Here is a 14,837-nt window from a genome sequence, read left to right as displayed (position 1 = left end):
TTGGTGTTGGAACAAGCCCACCTAACCTATGTGTCCTTACACTCAACGTTGGTTTCAATTTAGGTTCTTGATGTTCCTTCCTTTAGTTTGGTGGTTGAGTTGGGCACTATGGAAAATGTTGTAAATATTAGTTCATTGGAATAGTTTCAAACTATGGTTGGATATAGTTTGTGGAGATATGTTGGTTATTTTTGTATAGGCCACCTTAGTTGTTTATGGCTTAGATCAACACAATTCTTTGTCTCTCTTAAAAAAAAATGATAAATCATCAGTGGGATAGGTCTCATTATGGTGTTTGTTGGCAAGGTTCTCATGTGGGATCACATGCAAGAGCTAGACTCTCCTGCATGAAAACTTCAATCAAAGTCCAATATGAATTACCTAAGGTGGATGAGGAAATAATCAAGAGTGTGAATATCACTTTGACTCTAAGTTCATTATGATGGTGGTTTATTGGGTTTTTGACATAGGTCATACAAGTGGGTGTCAAAATCAATACATGCATATTGTAGATCTCTACTAGTAGTTAATGAAACCCTTGGGTAGAGTTCTTCTTGAATGAAGAAACACAAAATATGAAATACTCTTGATGGTGGATGAGCTATAGCTCTGTTCAAAGCTCTGCATAAATATTTTGCAAGGATTGAGGCAATCCTCATGCATGGAAATGGACCAATGCCTCCAGATGGTCCTAGTGATCCTATGCCTATTGAGTTGGATGTCTCCACTTATTCTTAATTATCTAAATGCTAAAGTTTATTTTACTTGTTCATTGCTTTAGGTTTCTTGAGCCTATGAAGGATGTTAATGTTTCTCTATATGTCTTAGAATCTTCTTTGGGTGACATACCCTGATCTTTTAACGCTTGTGAATAATTATGGCATCTTTTGGAAAAATGTCTATTGTTCTTTGAATGGTCTGATTTCATAGTGGCATATCAAAGACATATATAGAAGAAGAAAAAATATAATTCAGTTGAGCTAATAAGAGCCCTCTTCTCTTTTTTTTTGGGAAAAAAAAATATACACTTTTTTTATAGATACATCTTATAATAATATTAAAACTAAATCAATAACATTAAATATCTAATTTTTTAATATTAACTTTTTTATCTAAAATTTTATCATTTTTAAAACATGTATCATTTTTCTAAAATTAATTTAATTTTAATTTATCTAAATGACCTTTCATAACAAAATGTTGCATTAAAATTAATAAATTCATGTAATTATTTAACAATGTTAATAAAATAATACTCTTGTCAAATAACATAAAATATTCCTTGTTTATTTTGTTTTAAAAGGGAAAAAGGATACAAAATTTTAACGATTTTTTTTCAAATAAACATTTTCCTATTAAATTTATACCACATTACATAACATCAAAACTATTTTTCATCTTCTACTAGAGTGAAAACTAGATCAACAAAAAAAATTAATATCGATTATCCTAAATGTCCATATATTTTACTAGATACATATAAAAAGATCAATTAACTAAGGCTTCATTATGCAATACATTATGCACCCATACTAGTAAATCCTAAGTGAACTAGAAAAATGATAAGTTAATTAAAACCATAGGGAGGACATGGAAATATAAATAGTTATTGGAATAGATCAATTGAGTAGAGGTGCAAGATTTGGTTTGTTGAAGAGACACTCCTAAATGCTAGAAAGTTATCCATGTTCTTCCACACCTAACAGGGTTTCTTAATCTTTTTTTATCACATCAACAAGTCCTAGTCCCCAGTCCTTGCATAAGTGACTATTTCAACTTGTTGAAAGATGAAATTGAATGTCATTGCATCCTGAGTTGGCCAGAAGGCCCACTACCGTATTTCTTGTTCTCTTGATGTGAGAGGAAATAATGATATAATCATATGGATCAAATGTTTTATATGTGTGATATATTTTTTCAATCTCTGGCTGTGTTTTTTTTTTTTGAAGATCTAATAATCAATTTCTTTACTTTTTAGATGAGGAGCGAAGAAGCACCCTCCACATTAATGTTATAGAAGCCTTGGGATGATGTAATAACAATTCCAACCTCTAGAATTTCAAATCCAGCTTCATTATTCTTGAATATCCCTATTGTATCTATAAATAGAAACATTGATTTCCCGTAGTTTTCATAGAATACCCCTCCAATACTAGTACAACATGGGTTTCCATTAGATGCCCCATCAACATTAAGTTTAAGGAATTTAGAGGAAGGAGTGCTTTAGGAGGATGGGGGATTAGAAGATGGGATTCTTGGAGGCAAAGGATCCATAGAAGTAGGTGAAAACATCTTAATATTACATAAACTTGTAGCATCAAAACCTTTAACTCCCTAGTGTAACAATGACCAAGGGTGGACTAGTAATGTTTCATAGAGACTCCGTAAATATTTTTTCTAGATTACCTCCTCTTTAGATTACCAAATATTAAATATATGAGTGTTCCTCTCCTTCTGTATGTACCATAGAAAAAACCATGGAGTGACCATCTAAAAAACCATGGATTGAGGGGAAAACTTGATTTACAATATGATTCTTTGTCATAAAGGATCCCCAACCTTCAGTGCTTTCTATTATTCTATACGTATTCTTGTCTGAATATTCAAATAAGTTGAAGAGTTGAGATCATATAGCTAAAAAAAAATCGCATGTATTGAGAAAGTTCTCTATGTCCTCTACATTCGGTCTACACAAAAAAATAGAGGTAAGGGTCTTCAAAATCGTCTATGAATGATTTTATGTCATTAAAGAGATATTTAATGTACTAATATATAAAGAAAATGGAAAAATATGAGGCATATGTTTTGAGCCCAAACTTGTTTCCATATCAGTTAATAGGGAAGATTGATGTGACCTATATCTACCTAATATGCCTCTTTCATTGTGAACATACCTATTTGATTATAGCCCCATTATGGTTTTTCTTGTCCCTTAGAGAGTGGTATATTTATTTGGCTAATTTATTCCATTAATGTTTCTAAATAGACTTAATCAAGAGTTTGAGTCCAACTTTCCTTACTTTTTCATTCATTCCATGAGATGCACACCAATGTCTAGTGCCAATAATTTTCTACTTTCAAGAGACCTCTAGATTTCATAATCTTTTCTACAGTAAGAAATTATACATTTCCACCAATATTTGGGTATTTCTAATAAGTTTTTCGAAAATAAGGAATCCTTTCCTTCTTGGACTGCTGAGAAACAATGTTGTTTTACAATTAATTAATTAATGATAGAAACAATTTGATATTCAAGATCCTTGAATAGGGTTTTGAGCTCTTAAGTGTTGTTTCCATGATTGAGAGGGGTTATATTTCTTCTCCAAAGTTTCCTCCATAAATTTTGGTGACCATGGATCTACCTCCACTATATCCCCCTTCCCCCCCCCCACATAACATTATTTAGAATTTTCAGATCATGAGGACCAAGAACTCCCACCATATTGGGAAGACCAATTTATCCCAGGCTAGAAGGACCCATTTTATATCTTGTATAGATCATCCCTAAAGAATTGATCTGTAGATAATCTTGAAATATTTGGTAATTTCTTTGGATGCCGCCAACACAAGGAGAAGATACACCAAAAGATCTTGCAAGACTAATTTTAACAGACTAATCTTCTACCAAAATTTAGAGATATGAAGGTCCATCAATCTAGTTTATTGAACATTTTTGGACTAATTCCTTTTAGTGAATAGTTATAAGGGAGTTTTATAACAAAGGTACCCCCAAATATTTAGCAAGGAGTAAGCTGTGTTGAAATCCTAACAATCTAATTAAGTGCCATTTCACTACTAAATTAGAATTAAAGAAATATATTTGAGATTTACCTACATTAATGAACACCCTTGATTCCTTGATGAAGTCCTGTAAGATATATTTTAGTACTCTATGTTCTCTTATGGTAGGAACTCCCATTAACCTTGCATCATAAAAAAACTAATGATGGGAGATGGGAAGATCATCACCATATAGTCTTAATCCTTTTATCTTTCCTTATCCAATTGTTGCCTTGATTGTGCATCCCAACCCTTATACAACAAGAATAAGTAAGAAGGGTGAGACAGGGTTTCCTTTTCAAATTCCATGTGAAGACTTGAATGTTGAGGAAGGAGATCCATTGAGAATGACTGAGAAGAAAGCAGTTGCAACCAGATTTTCTACCCAGTTAATCCAATTACTTGAAAACCCAAAGGTTGTGAGAACATTGAAGAGATAATACCAAATAATTCTTTAAAAGTCCTTAAATAGGTCAAGCTTAGTTAGCATTCCCACATTTTTATATTTTTTCAATGAATGGAGGACCTCATGGGCTACTACTATTCTATCCAAGGTTTGTTTGCCCACCACATAACTCGTTTTCTCCATTGAAATTAGATTTGGTAGGAGTGGCTTTAAACGAATTGCAAAAAGTTTTCAAATAATATTGTATATGACATTGCATAAGGCTATTAGTACGAATATGTCAGGATCCTAGGCCTTATCACACTTGGGCAGATTGTTAATAGCATGAAATTCAAAGCTAGAAATAAATCATGTACTACGAGATTCCTGTATCATTTTATGGATCTCTTTACTAAGGAAATGACAATAAGCATGGAAAAAATCTATGGTGAACATGTTTGGACTCGACACCTTGTTTTTTGGAATGGAAATTACTACTTCTTCAAATTCCACATAAGATATATTTTTTATTAAGGCATCATTATGATCTGGTTGAACCAATGTTGGGATGTTTTCGTGATATTATGATTTAGTTTCCATTGAATTTGATTTGGTTAAGCTAAAAATGATCCATAATATATAACCAATTCTTGCTCCATCTCTTTGTGATCTATGATTTTTCACCCTACTTCATCATTGAGAAAAAATATCTTGTTATGATTTCGGTGTTTGATCATTGATTTACCAAAAAGCATTATGTTGATTTTCTCTTTTCAAAGCCAGTGGATTCTTGACTTTTGACTCCATAATATTTTCCTTTCTTTCCTTCTATCCTTTATTATTTTGACTATTTCTCCTTATTTTTTTGTCATATCCTAAATTCTTCCCTCCAAAATTATTTCTTATTGAACCTCATTTATACATACGACCAACTCTTCTTTTGCTTGGAAAATATTTCTAAAATAATCTTTGTTACATTTTTAAATTTTTGACATAAGAACCTTGATCTTTGTTTGAAACTTGAGTAGGAAGGACCCTAGACTTGAATTCATTCCCACCACACCTTTTCCTTCTCAAGGAAGGATGGATCCTTCATCTAGAAACTCTCAAATTTGGAAGGATTATTTTTATGTTCAACTTTGATATCTATTTCTAAATAGATTATCTAGTGATCCAAACTTGTGCAAGGAAGGATCGATTATTTTAGGAAGATATCCACTTCTAAGAGAGAATATAGGAGTACAAATCTATCCAAGTGCAAGGCTATTTGGTTCTTACCACTGCAATGATTTCTTTAGGTGAATATTCCATTAACTATTTGTACGTTGGTCAATTTGAATTATTGGATCCATTATTTGAACTGTTGGGAGTCTATGCCCAAGTGGAAAATGCCTCCCTTACTTTTCCTCTAGTCATGTCACCACGTTGAAGTCTTTACCTATAATCCATATCTTATCTTGTTGAAACTTTGTAATGCTAGTTATGTTTCTAAGAAATATTTCCTTTTTGATCACCATTTTTGGCCCATATCTTGTTGTTATGCATATCATTTATTTGATCCTAGGTAGTGGAATCTACTAGATATTATCCTCAGGGTAGCCATCCAATCCATAAATTCCACTTCGTCTAGATTCTACAAGATACTGATTCCCCTTGATAGCCCTACAACATCTAGTTCTATGGTTTGACATCCTCTCCAACAATGAAAGGAAATTGAGTTCACTTAATCACTATCACATTTATTCTAGGCTATAACATTATTATTATAGGTATTTACCTAAATATTCTCTCTTTGAGAAGCCTTTGTTTTCCTCTACATTTAAGGAATCTAATATTCCACAAAATTATCATCATTAGGAAGGATGTTGGATAAAGGAAAACACCTCCATTAAGAGAGCCACTCATCATAATTGACAAGCATGTCCCCTATGTCTTGTATTAACAATTTTTTTCTTTTCCTTACTATATTTTTTTCTTCCTTTGCATTCTTGGGAGTATGTTTGAAGTTTTGTCTTCGGAAGCGAATACTTTTCAAGGATGCGCTTGCTCCCTTTAAAAGTCACATTCCTTTTATTTTTCAGCCATAGATATGTTTGTAAAAATAATTATTTTTGTTGATATAATATATTCCCTAGGTCCTTACCTGTCCATTGTTGAATGAAGTCTCAGAGTGCGACTTCATCAATATCTATGTCCTTTAGCCCATCACTACTCCCTATTCCTTGTACATATAGCATAACAATTTCCTCAATTGGTGCATCCTTTATGGAGTCTCCTAGCACTTTTCTCTTAAGGGATTTTTCCTCTTGTTTTCCATTACCCTTCTTTTGTTCTGTTGCTTGAGGATGTACTTGATTTGGAATTTGTTTCTCTTCTCTAGTCAATAAATCATAACAATATTTTTACTGGAAGGGATCCTCTAGTGTTACCACATTTTGTGCTTGAGGGCTTTTCTAGTGAGGCTGCACTTTATGAATACCCTCAAGATCAAATTTCTATTGATTTTCTTTTCTTTTTCCTTTATGATATTTCAACGACAATCCATTGAAATATGGTTGTGTTGATGCCACTTTTTGCATCTGGAAAACACATGCTCATAGCCCGAAGTATGTTTCCAAACTTCACCATGGTAGGAGATTTAGATTGATTGTGGAATTGGTTGGGATATATTCATTTAAACATATATCATCACATATGAGGTGTATTGTCTTCACTTGGTCACTTTGAATATTTTCACTGAATCTCCAACCACATATCTAATAGCTTGTAAAATTTCCCTAATTTCTTTTGCTAAAGAAAATAAGGGAACCCAAATTAGGGCTTCCGTGAATTTATCATCTTCTCGATTGTACATTTCTCGTAAGAATTTCATGAACAACTAAATTATTGAAAAAGTATAAGCCATCCTTGAATAGACTATTTATGTCTTCCAATTTGAAAAAATCATCGTAAATAAACCCTTTTCTCCTAACTTGAGATCAATGTATTCCTTTAGCTTCCATTTTTGTTGGATCCATCTAATCAATGCTCTCTCTTGGCCAAATGTCAATGAACTTGCATATTAAGGCATTAGCCTTCATATGCTTGATATAGCTCTCAATTTTATTTTATTTTATTTCATATTTTGGATCCTTGAGTACCTTAGGGAGGCATCTCCCATGCATATTGTTCTGCCAATTCACCCCTAGTGGATGACCTTTTTTTTTTCTATTTTCAAAACTTGGACCTAAAGTTGATTCATGGGGTTCTTACATTTCATGGATTCAACCAAAACCTCCATTCATTGTGACCACATTATTGATTGAGGGGTTTGCACCAACCCCCGAAGGCACTTGCCATGACTTCCATCATTCCACACCAAATGTGTTAAAAACCAAAAAAATGTGGTGGCAACATGAAGAAAATTACTTCTATTCAAGATTATATTTTGGACTTCAAAAAACCCCTAGATATTTTACTAAAAACACTAAGAAAGATAAAAAAGAAGATCAGTTTATGTCAAACTATTTAAAATCATAACCAAATTAATGGATTTTATAATTATATATTATTTAATAATATTTATAATTTGTAAATTTTTTTTGTTTGCTACATAACGTGAGTCCTAAGATGATTGACATGCCTAACATGTGACTTGAGTAACAGTGACCCAGGGGCATCTAAGATGTCAAAATCACCCTGGAATTGCATTGATCCTGGGCCACACTAGCCCTTTACATGGTTGGGTTATTTCCCACAAAGTTTTGAACCAGTGACCTCTACACAATGAAGTGCCTTAACAAGGCATCGCATCATCGTTTGCTCTACACCCCATGGGCTATAATTTGAAACTTTAATCTTAATAGAATATACATTATTTACTAGTGAAACTATATAAATCAAATGGTTGGTAAATGTGATGGGCATCAAAACACTAACTTTCATGATATAATTCAAATTGTTAAAATTTAAAAAATCATAAAAATTAACTAAATTATAACTTTATTTTAAGTTATTTTATCATTATTATTATTAACGTTTTAAAACATAATATATAAGTTAAATATGTATACATTAATAATAAAAAAACATGTAACAAGTTTCTTAACCATAGAGATTCAACCCCACTTTATCATTGATATTTTTTATTTGTAAATAGGTTTTGTTAGAATACTATGAGAGAATATTATGGCTTATCAATATCACATCCCAAAAAATCCATAACACATTTCATATGATACTTGTTCATATCATATTTTTTTAATTAATCAATTTAATTAAAATGACAAAAAATACATAATTACTTCGAAAATAAATCCCAATCTTTGATTTCCAAATACTATTAATAATATTCTAGAATATTCCATGAAATTTAAATCCCTAATATGAACCTAATAACTATTGATGATTAAATTAAATTTCTAGAAAAAATATTCCAAAATAAACATTTTTATCGACATTATTGCACCGAGAGGTGCTCTACATCCCAACATGGAAGATATGCTGTAATGCCTTGTGCTATAAACATTTTGACTTGGTCAAATGACAAAAAAAAAGAAGTAAAAAAAAAAATTGAGGTAAAATCATTTTACCCCTATCTTTAATAACATGTGGTATTGTCCCATGACTTGGAAAAATCCCATGTCTCATTCCTATGTAAAGAATCCATTTATTCTATCATGGATTTTGACAAAAGTTTTCCCTCTATGGAGTTGACTTCCTTCCCAACTAATCTAGGTTCCTCATCAGTGGAATATAAATCAAAGACAAACTAAAAGTTAGGTGGTGTATACCTTTCAGATTTTGTCCTTAGTCAACTAATACTTCTTAGAATTGTAATTTTTCATTTCACCTCTTTTACTAACTCATTCAACTCATCTAGGTCACTTTCTTTTGTCTTCAAGTCAAATGCTATCCTTTGATTTCCTTCTTCATTTTATAGAGTATCTTTAGCATTATATGTATACCTAGCTTGCATAAATATCACATCTCAACTATAAAATATATTCCTTGTCACTTGATCCCACATGTTATATCCTTCCATTCCATTTGTATAGCCAATGAAAATTCATTTATCTATATTTTTCCTCTTTTCATTTGTAACATGGACAAATGACGCATTGTCGGAAATTTTTACTAAACCATACTTTGTATGTATTTTTTTCAACCAACACCCATGATGGATACCTATTTGCTAGGTTACACACATTATTTATTGTCTCTACCCATAATTATTGTGCCAGTCCCACATTGTTATGCATGCTTCTTTCTTTCTCCATTAATTCCCTATTCATTCTTTTAACGAATCCATTTTGCGGAGGAGTGTATGGAGTAGTTTTTTAGCATATAATCCCGTGTTCCTTATAGAAATCCTCAATCAATTTACCACATAATTCACCTCCATTATCAATTTTAAATTCCTTCACCTTCCTATCTATTTGGATTTCCACAAGAGATTTGAACTCCTGAAATTTCTTAAAAACCTCATACGTCTTCCTTACAAAATAAACCATGTCATCTTAGTGAAATCAACAATTAAGGAAACATAGTATATGAAGTCACCTAGTGATTATAATGATATTGGGCCAAATACATCACTATGAAATAGATACATAATTCCCTTCTCCCTTGCAGTGCCATATGGGAATCTAACATGATTCTACTTCCCATAAATAAAACGTTCACAAATTGTTTCTTCTAGAGAGTTATTAGGATATCCTTGAACCATAACTTTTGATTGTATACCTAAATGTACTTTCTCTCCAATATGTCCCATTCTGTGAAGAAACAACATGGTTTCTTCAACTAGATAAGAGGTAGGCCCGTTGGGTACAAAAATGACTTCCTTATTGCATCCACTCAAGTCATTGTGCCTTGATAGCTTGTACATTGTCCCAATCCAAACACCTCTCATCAACACCATCACACCATGAACCACCTTATGTGAACCCTTTTAGAATATGGTATGTACACCTGCCTCACCCATTCTTCTAATAGATATTTTTTTTGAGTAAATCCAGAATCCATAGTACTTGTAGCAATGTTATACTCCAACCTTCCTTGAGTACTAGTCTAACTTGACCCAAATTGACTATATTGGTTGTTGAATCATCCCACAGGTAGATATCTCCTCCATCATATTCTTCATATTCATAGAACTTCTCCCTATGGGTTGTCTTTCATATGGTGCTCCTAAGTTAATCAAGCATGCCTTATGATAGGATTATGCAATTTTTGAAGATAAGCATAAATCCCTTCCTTCATTTGAAGAATTTATCCCTTAATTCAATTTCTCATTTGATGTCTTTATTTATTATCAACCTTCGACTTATAATATATTTTGTGATTCCCTACTTTATTGCATATCCAGTGTCTTCTTGTTGACTTAGAAAGAGATTTCACTATTCATTTTTACCTAGACCTCCCATTGGCGAGTTTATCTTTACCATTGTCAACCAGTTGACCTCTGAAAAATAATGTATCTTTAGTCAATCCTTCCATGTTCCTTCACCTCATCTCGTATAATAACAAATATTCCACCACATCACCAAGACTCAATATGATCATATTACTCCCAATAGTCATGACTAGACTATCCCATTAATCTAGCAAAGAACATAATAGAATAATAAAATTTTCTTATTTTGTAATAGAGATTTCCATAGTTAATAATTAACTGGTCATAATTTTGAATATATGTAGTTTTTCTTTTTACTAAATCACCATTTCCCATCCTCATAAGTTAAAGGTTCCTTAGAAGTAACAACTTATCTACTAGTAAATTAGACTAGTATAATTTTCATAACTTGTCCCACAATTTCTTTGTAGTTTTATCCCTTGATACGTTTAGCAACAATAAATCTACTAGAAAAAGTTGAATCACAATCCTTTCCTTTGTTTTAAGTTTCTCGCAATCCTCCATTAACATGACAGTAAGAGGCTTTCCAGTATGTATAGTATGAAAAACAATCCACTACTCTCGATCTATGAGGATATCCTCCATTTTAAGCTTCTAAAACTATACATTATGGCCATTAAATTTATAAATTTTATTTTTTGTACTACTATCCATCTTTATTTGGTTGAACTTCTATCTTATGACACGTACTCAAATAGGATTATCTTATAATTAAATAAGAATGATGTCCTCGAATAGATATAGGTTAATATACTCAACATTTGATATTATAGATATCCCTCTATAGATTAAATAAGTTGTACGACTAGATGTTCGGCTTAAGGAACCCGATATATGCTTTAAATACCAAAAATCCAAATACAAAGTTTACTAGACATATAAACTAGACTAGGAGCTCAATCAACATATATCTTTAAATTCACATGATATAAATTAAAGAAAAATAAATAAATAATGGAACATTCACATGGTATATAGAGAATTTACCCTGGAAACCTTTAATCATGAAAGCTAACCAACCTTTGATCTTCACCGCTCTTATATATTCTCCATGGAATATTATAACATGTTTATAATGAATGTCAACCTTTGTCAACATCTAATACTGACACAGTCGTACATCACCTAATCTATATTGATCATGAATATTCATCATCTTATCATCTATCTCATTAGCCTTACATCATGCTCTATTTATAGGAACATAAATCCCTAACTAAAAGCTTCTTAAATTGGTATAGGTGGCTTAAGATAATTGACTAATATCCTAGGAATATTAGGATTCCTTACCATTTGTCGACTTGTTTGAAATTTACTCAATTTCCTTTAAACACCAACTAACCACTATTATATGTCAACTATTTTTGTATTCCACATAGTTATCCCTTTGAATACTCTAGTTAATTATCAACTTTCATCAACTGTTTGACTACATATCAATGTCGATTGATGTAACTTCCGTTGAATTAATTGTGATCCAAATAAATTTCATTTTCTTTCTCCATTTTTGGAGTATCCTTAGCCCTATAAGTACACATAACTTCCCTGAATATCACATCTCGATTATAAGCTATCTTCCTTGTCACTAGATCTCACAATATATATCGTTTCATTTTGTCCTCATCAACAATGAAAATACAATTAATTTCCTTGTTCTCTAGATGTGTCCTCTTTTCCTTTGGAACATGGAGAAATGAATCATTGCCAAAAACTTTGAGATATGTGAGTGATGATTTTTTACTAAACCATACTTCATATGGATTTTTTTTTTTTTAATTCTCATGATGGAGACCTATTTATTAGATAACACACAAGTTGACTATCTTCTCCCATAATTCTTATGCCAATCTCGCATTACTAAGGATGATCCTATCTTTTTCAATCAATGTTTTATTAATTATCTTAATTGGTTCACTCTACTGAGGAGTGTATGCAGAAATTTTATAGCATACTATCCCATGAAGTTGAAATAACTTCTAAAATTATCTGTCTAATTTTACACGAGATTTTAATTCCTAAAATTTCTTGAAAATGTCAGACTTCTTTCGTAAGAAATACAACCATGTAATCCTGGAGAAATCATCAATGAAGGAAACATATTATATGAATTCACCTAGTGACTGTATTGGTACTGGGACAAACACATCACTATGAATTAGCTCCATAATTTCCTTTTTCCTTCTAGTGCTAGATTGGGATCTACCACAATTTTGCTTCCCATAAATACAATGTTCACAAAAGTTAACTTCTAGACAATTATTAGGAAAACTTTTGAACATACCTTTGCTTTGTATAGCTGAATGTCCTTTCTCTCCAATATGTACCATTTTGTGATGCCACAACATGGTTGTTGGAAACTTGACTATACTGAGAGGGAGAGTGAATCAATATAAGGTATTCATGGACAACAATTTCTGTTTACTTTTTTTTATTCAATATTTATCTGAACTATTAAATGAGTAACATAAAATTATATGAAGATGAGATTTAAAATGTCAAACACATTAAACTATAACATAAGAATCAACACATAGTAGAAAGACATGTGAACACCATATATGAGTTAAATCCCATAAAGGGAAAAACCATGAATTTGTTTTTGTTGTAATGCAAAGATAAGCTTCTACTTCCTCGATTACATCATCTCTTGGAGGCTCCAACCTCTCTTCTATTTTGCAAGCTACAACTTGTTGGGAACCTCCTACTCCCTCTTTTACATTAATATTTTGCGGGCTTCTACCTACACGAGGCTCTTACCTAAACTTATTTCTACATTCTACTACTTGTTAGGAATCTCATACTCCATGCTCTTCAATAGGCTCCAACCCACTCCTTTTCAAGCTAATATATTAAAGGAGACAAAAATCCCCTTATACATAAAATATTTTATGTGCTAGTTTACTTGGTCTTTCTCTTTGTTCTGAACTATGTTGTTATCCTATATATTGTTGCTTCTCTCTGGCTCCTTCTCCTTATTTGTGGATCACATCTGCTCCTATTCCTCTTTCTCTTTGTACTAGGTAACTCACAAACTATGTCTCAGCAAAATCAATCAACTTTTTAATCTCCTTTCACTTCCAAAAGCACATATTTTATAAACATAACTTGTTGACTATTTGTATTCCATGCATAAATATAAAGTGAAGAGCTTTCCACTTTGTATTCCAAGGCTATCTCTTTGTGGTCCACCTCTTCGTTTCCAATTTTTTTCAAATTTTGAATATTAAAACACATATATCATAAGGAAACATAATTGAGAATTTAAAAATATTCAAAAAAAAAAAACATAAGAAAACTTCAATGATTAGAAAAGTGAGAGACCCCTTGCATAATAACATTTCAATCACCTCTACAAATCACACTTCATCTTAAATCTAAGAAACCACAAGTATTGAAGAATTGTAATGAGTCTTGAACTATAATCATCCCACTGTAATCAACCTTTAATTAGACCATTGTAATTAGCCTTTAACCAACTTTAATCATCCTTACACATACAAAGCACAAATCAACCTTACACATCACAATGCACAAATTAGCCTTCATAAAACATATGCAAGCATTTATATCACAACATCTACCATAACCATGACAAAAAAAAATACTAAACAACATAGGAGTATCTTACCTTCAACACCCTTTTCCATCATGACATCTTTTCCAACAATGTTCTCTTCCTATAAACAAGAGGTTTACCAACTAGTTGCATAAATTATTTCCATATTGCATCCACTCAAGTCATTGTTCCCTAACAAATTGTACAATGTCCCAATATAGACAACTCCTATTAAAAACATCACACCGTGAGCCAAATTACATGAATACTTATATAATATGGTATATACACATGCATCACCAATTCTACTAATATACATTATATTCTCAATTAAAACCTTAATACTTAGTACCCCTTGGAATGTTCTACTCCAACTATCCTTCAATGCTAGTCCAACTTCACCTACATTAACTATCTTGTCTATTGAATTATCCCCGAGGTAGACATCCTCGACATCATATTCTCCATATTCATAGAACCACTCTCTGTGGGGTGTCATTAATATGGTGCTCCTAAGTTGAACAACCATGAATCATGATCCAATTGTATAATTATCAAAGCTAAATACAGATCCCCTCCTTCATCTGAATAAGCTCCCCCTTCAATATAATGCTTATTATATTCCTTTATTTTCTCAATAAACTTTACTTATAATCTCTTTTGTAATTCCCTACTTTACTGCATTTCTATTATCTTCATGTCAACTTAGTATGAGATGT

Source organism: Pinus tabuliformis, chromosome 4_2, assembly GCF_031772625.1.
Source record: "Pinus tabuliformis cultivar Carrire ecotype Pingquan chromosome 4_2, CPIR1, whole genome shotgun sequence".
Lineage (NCBI taxonomy): Eukaryota > Viridiplantae > Streptophyta > Pinopsida > Pinales > Pinaceae > Pinus > Pinus tabuliformis.
Note: the sequence above shows the minus strand (reverse complement) of the source record.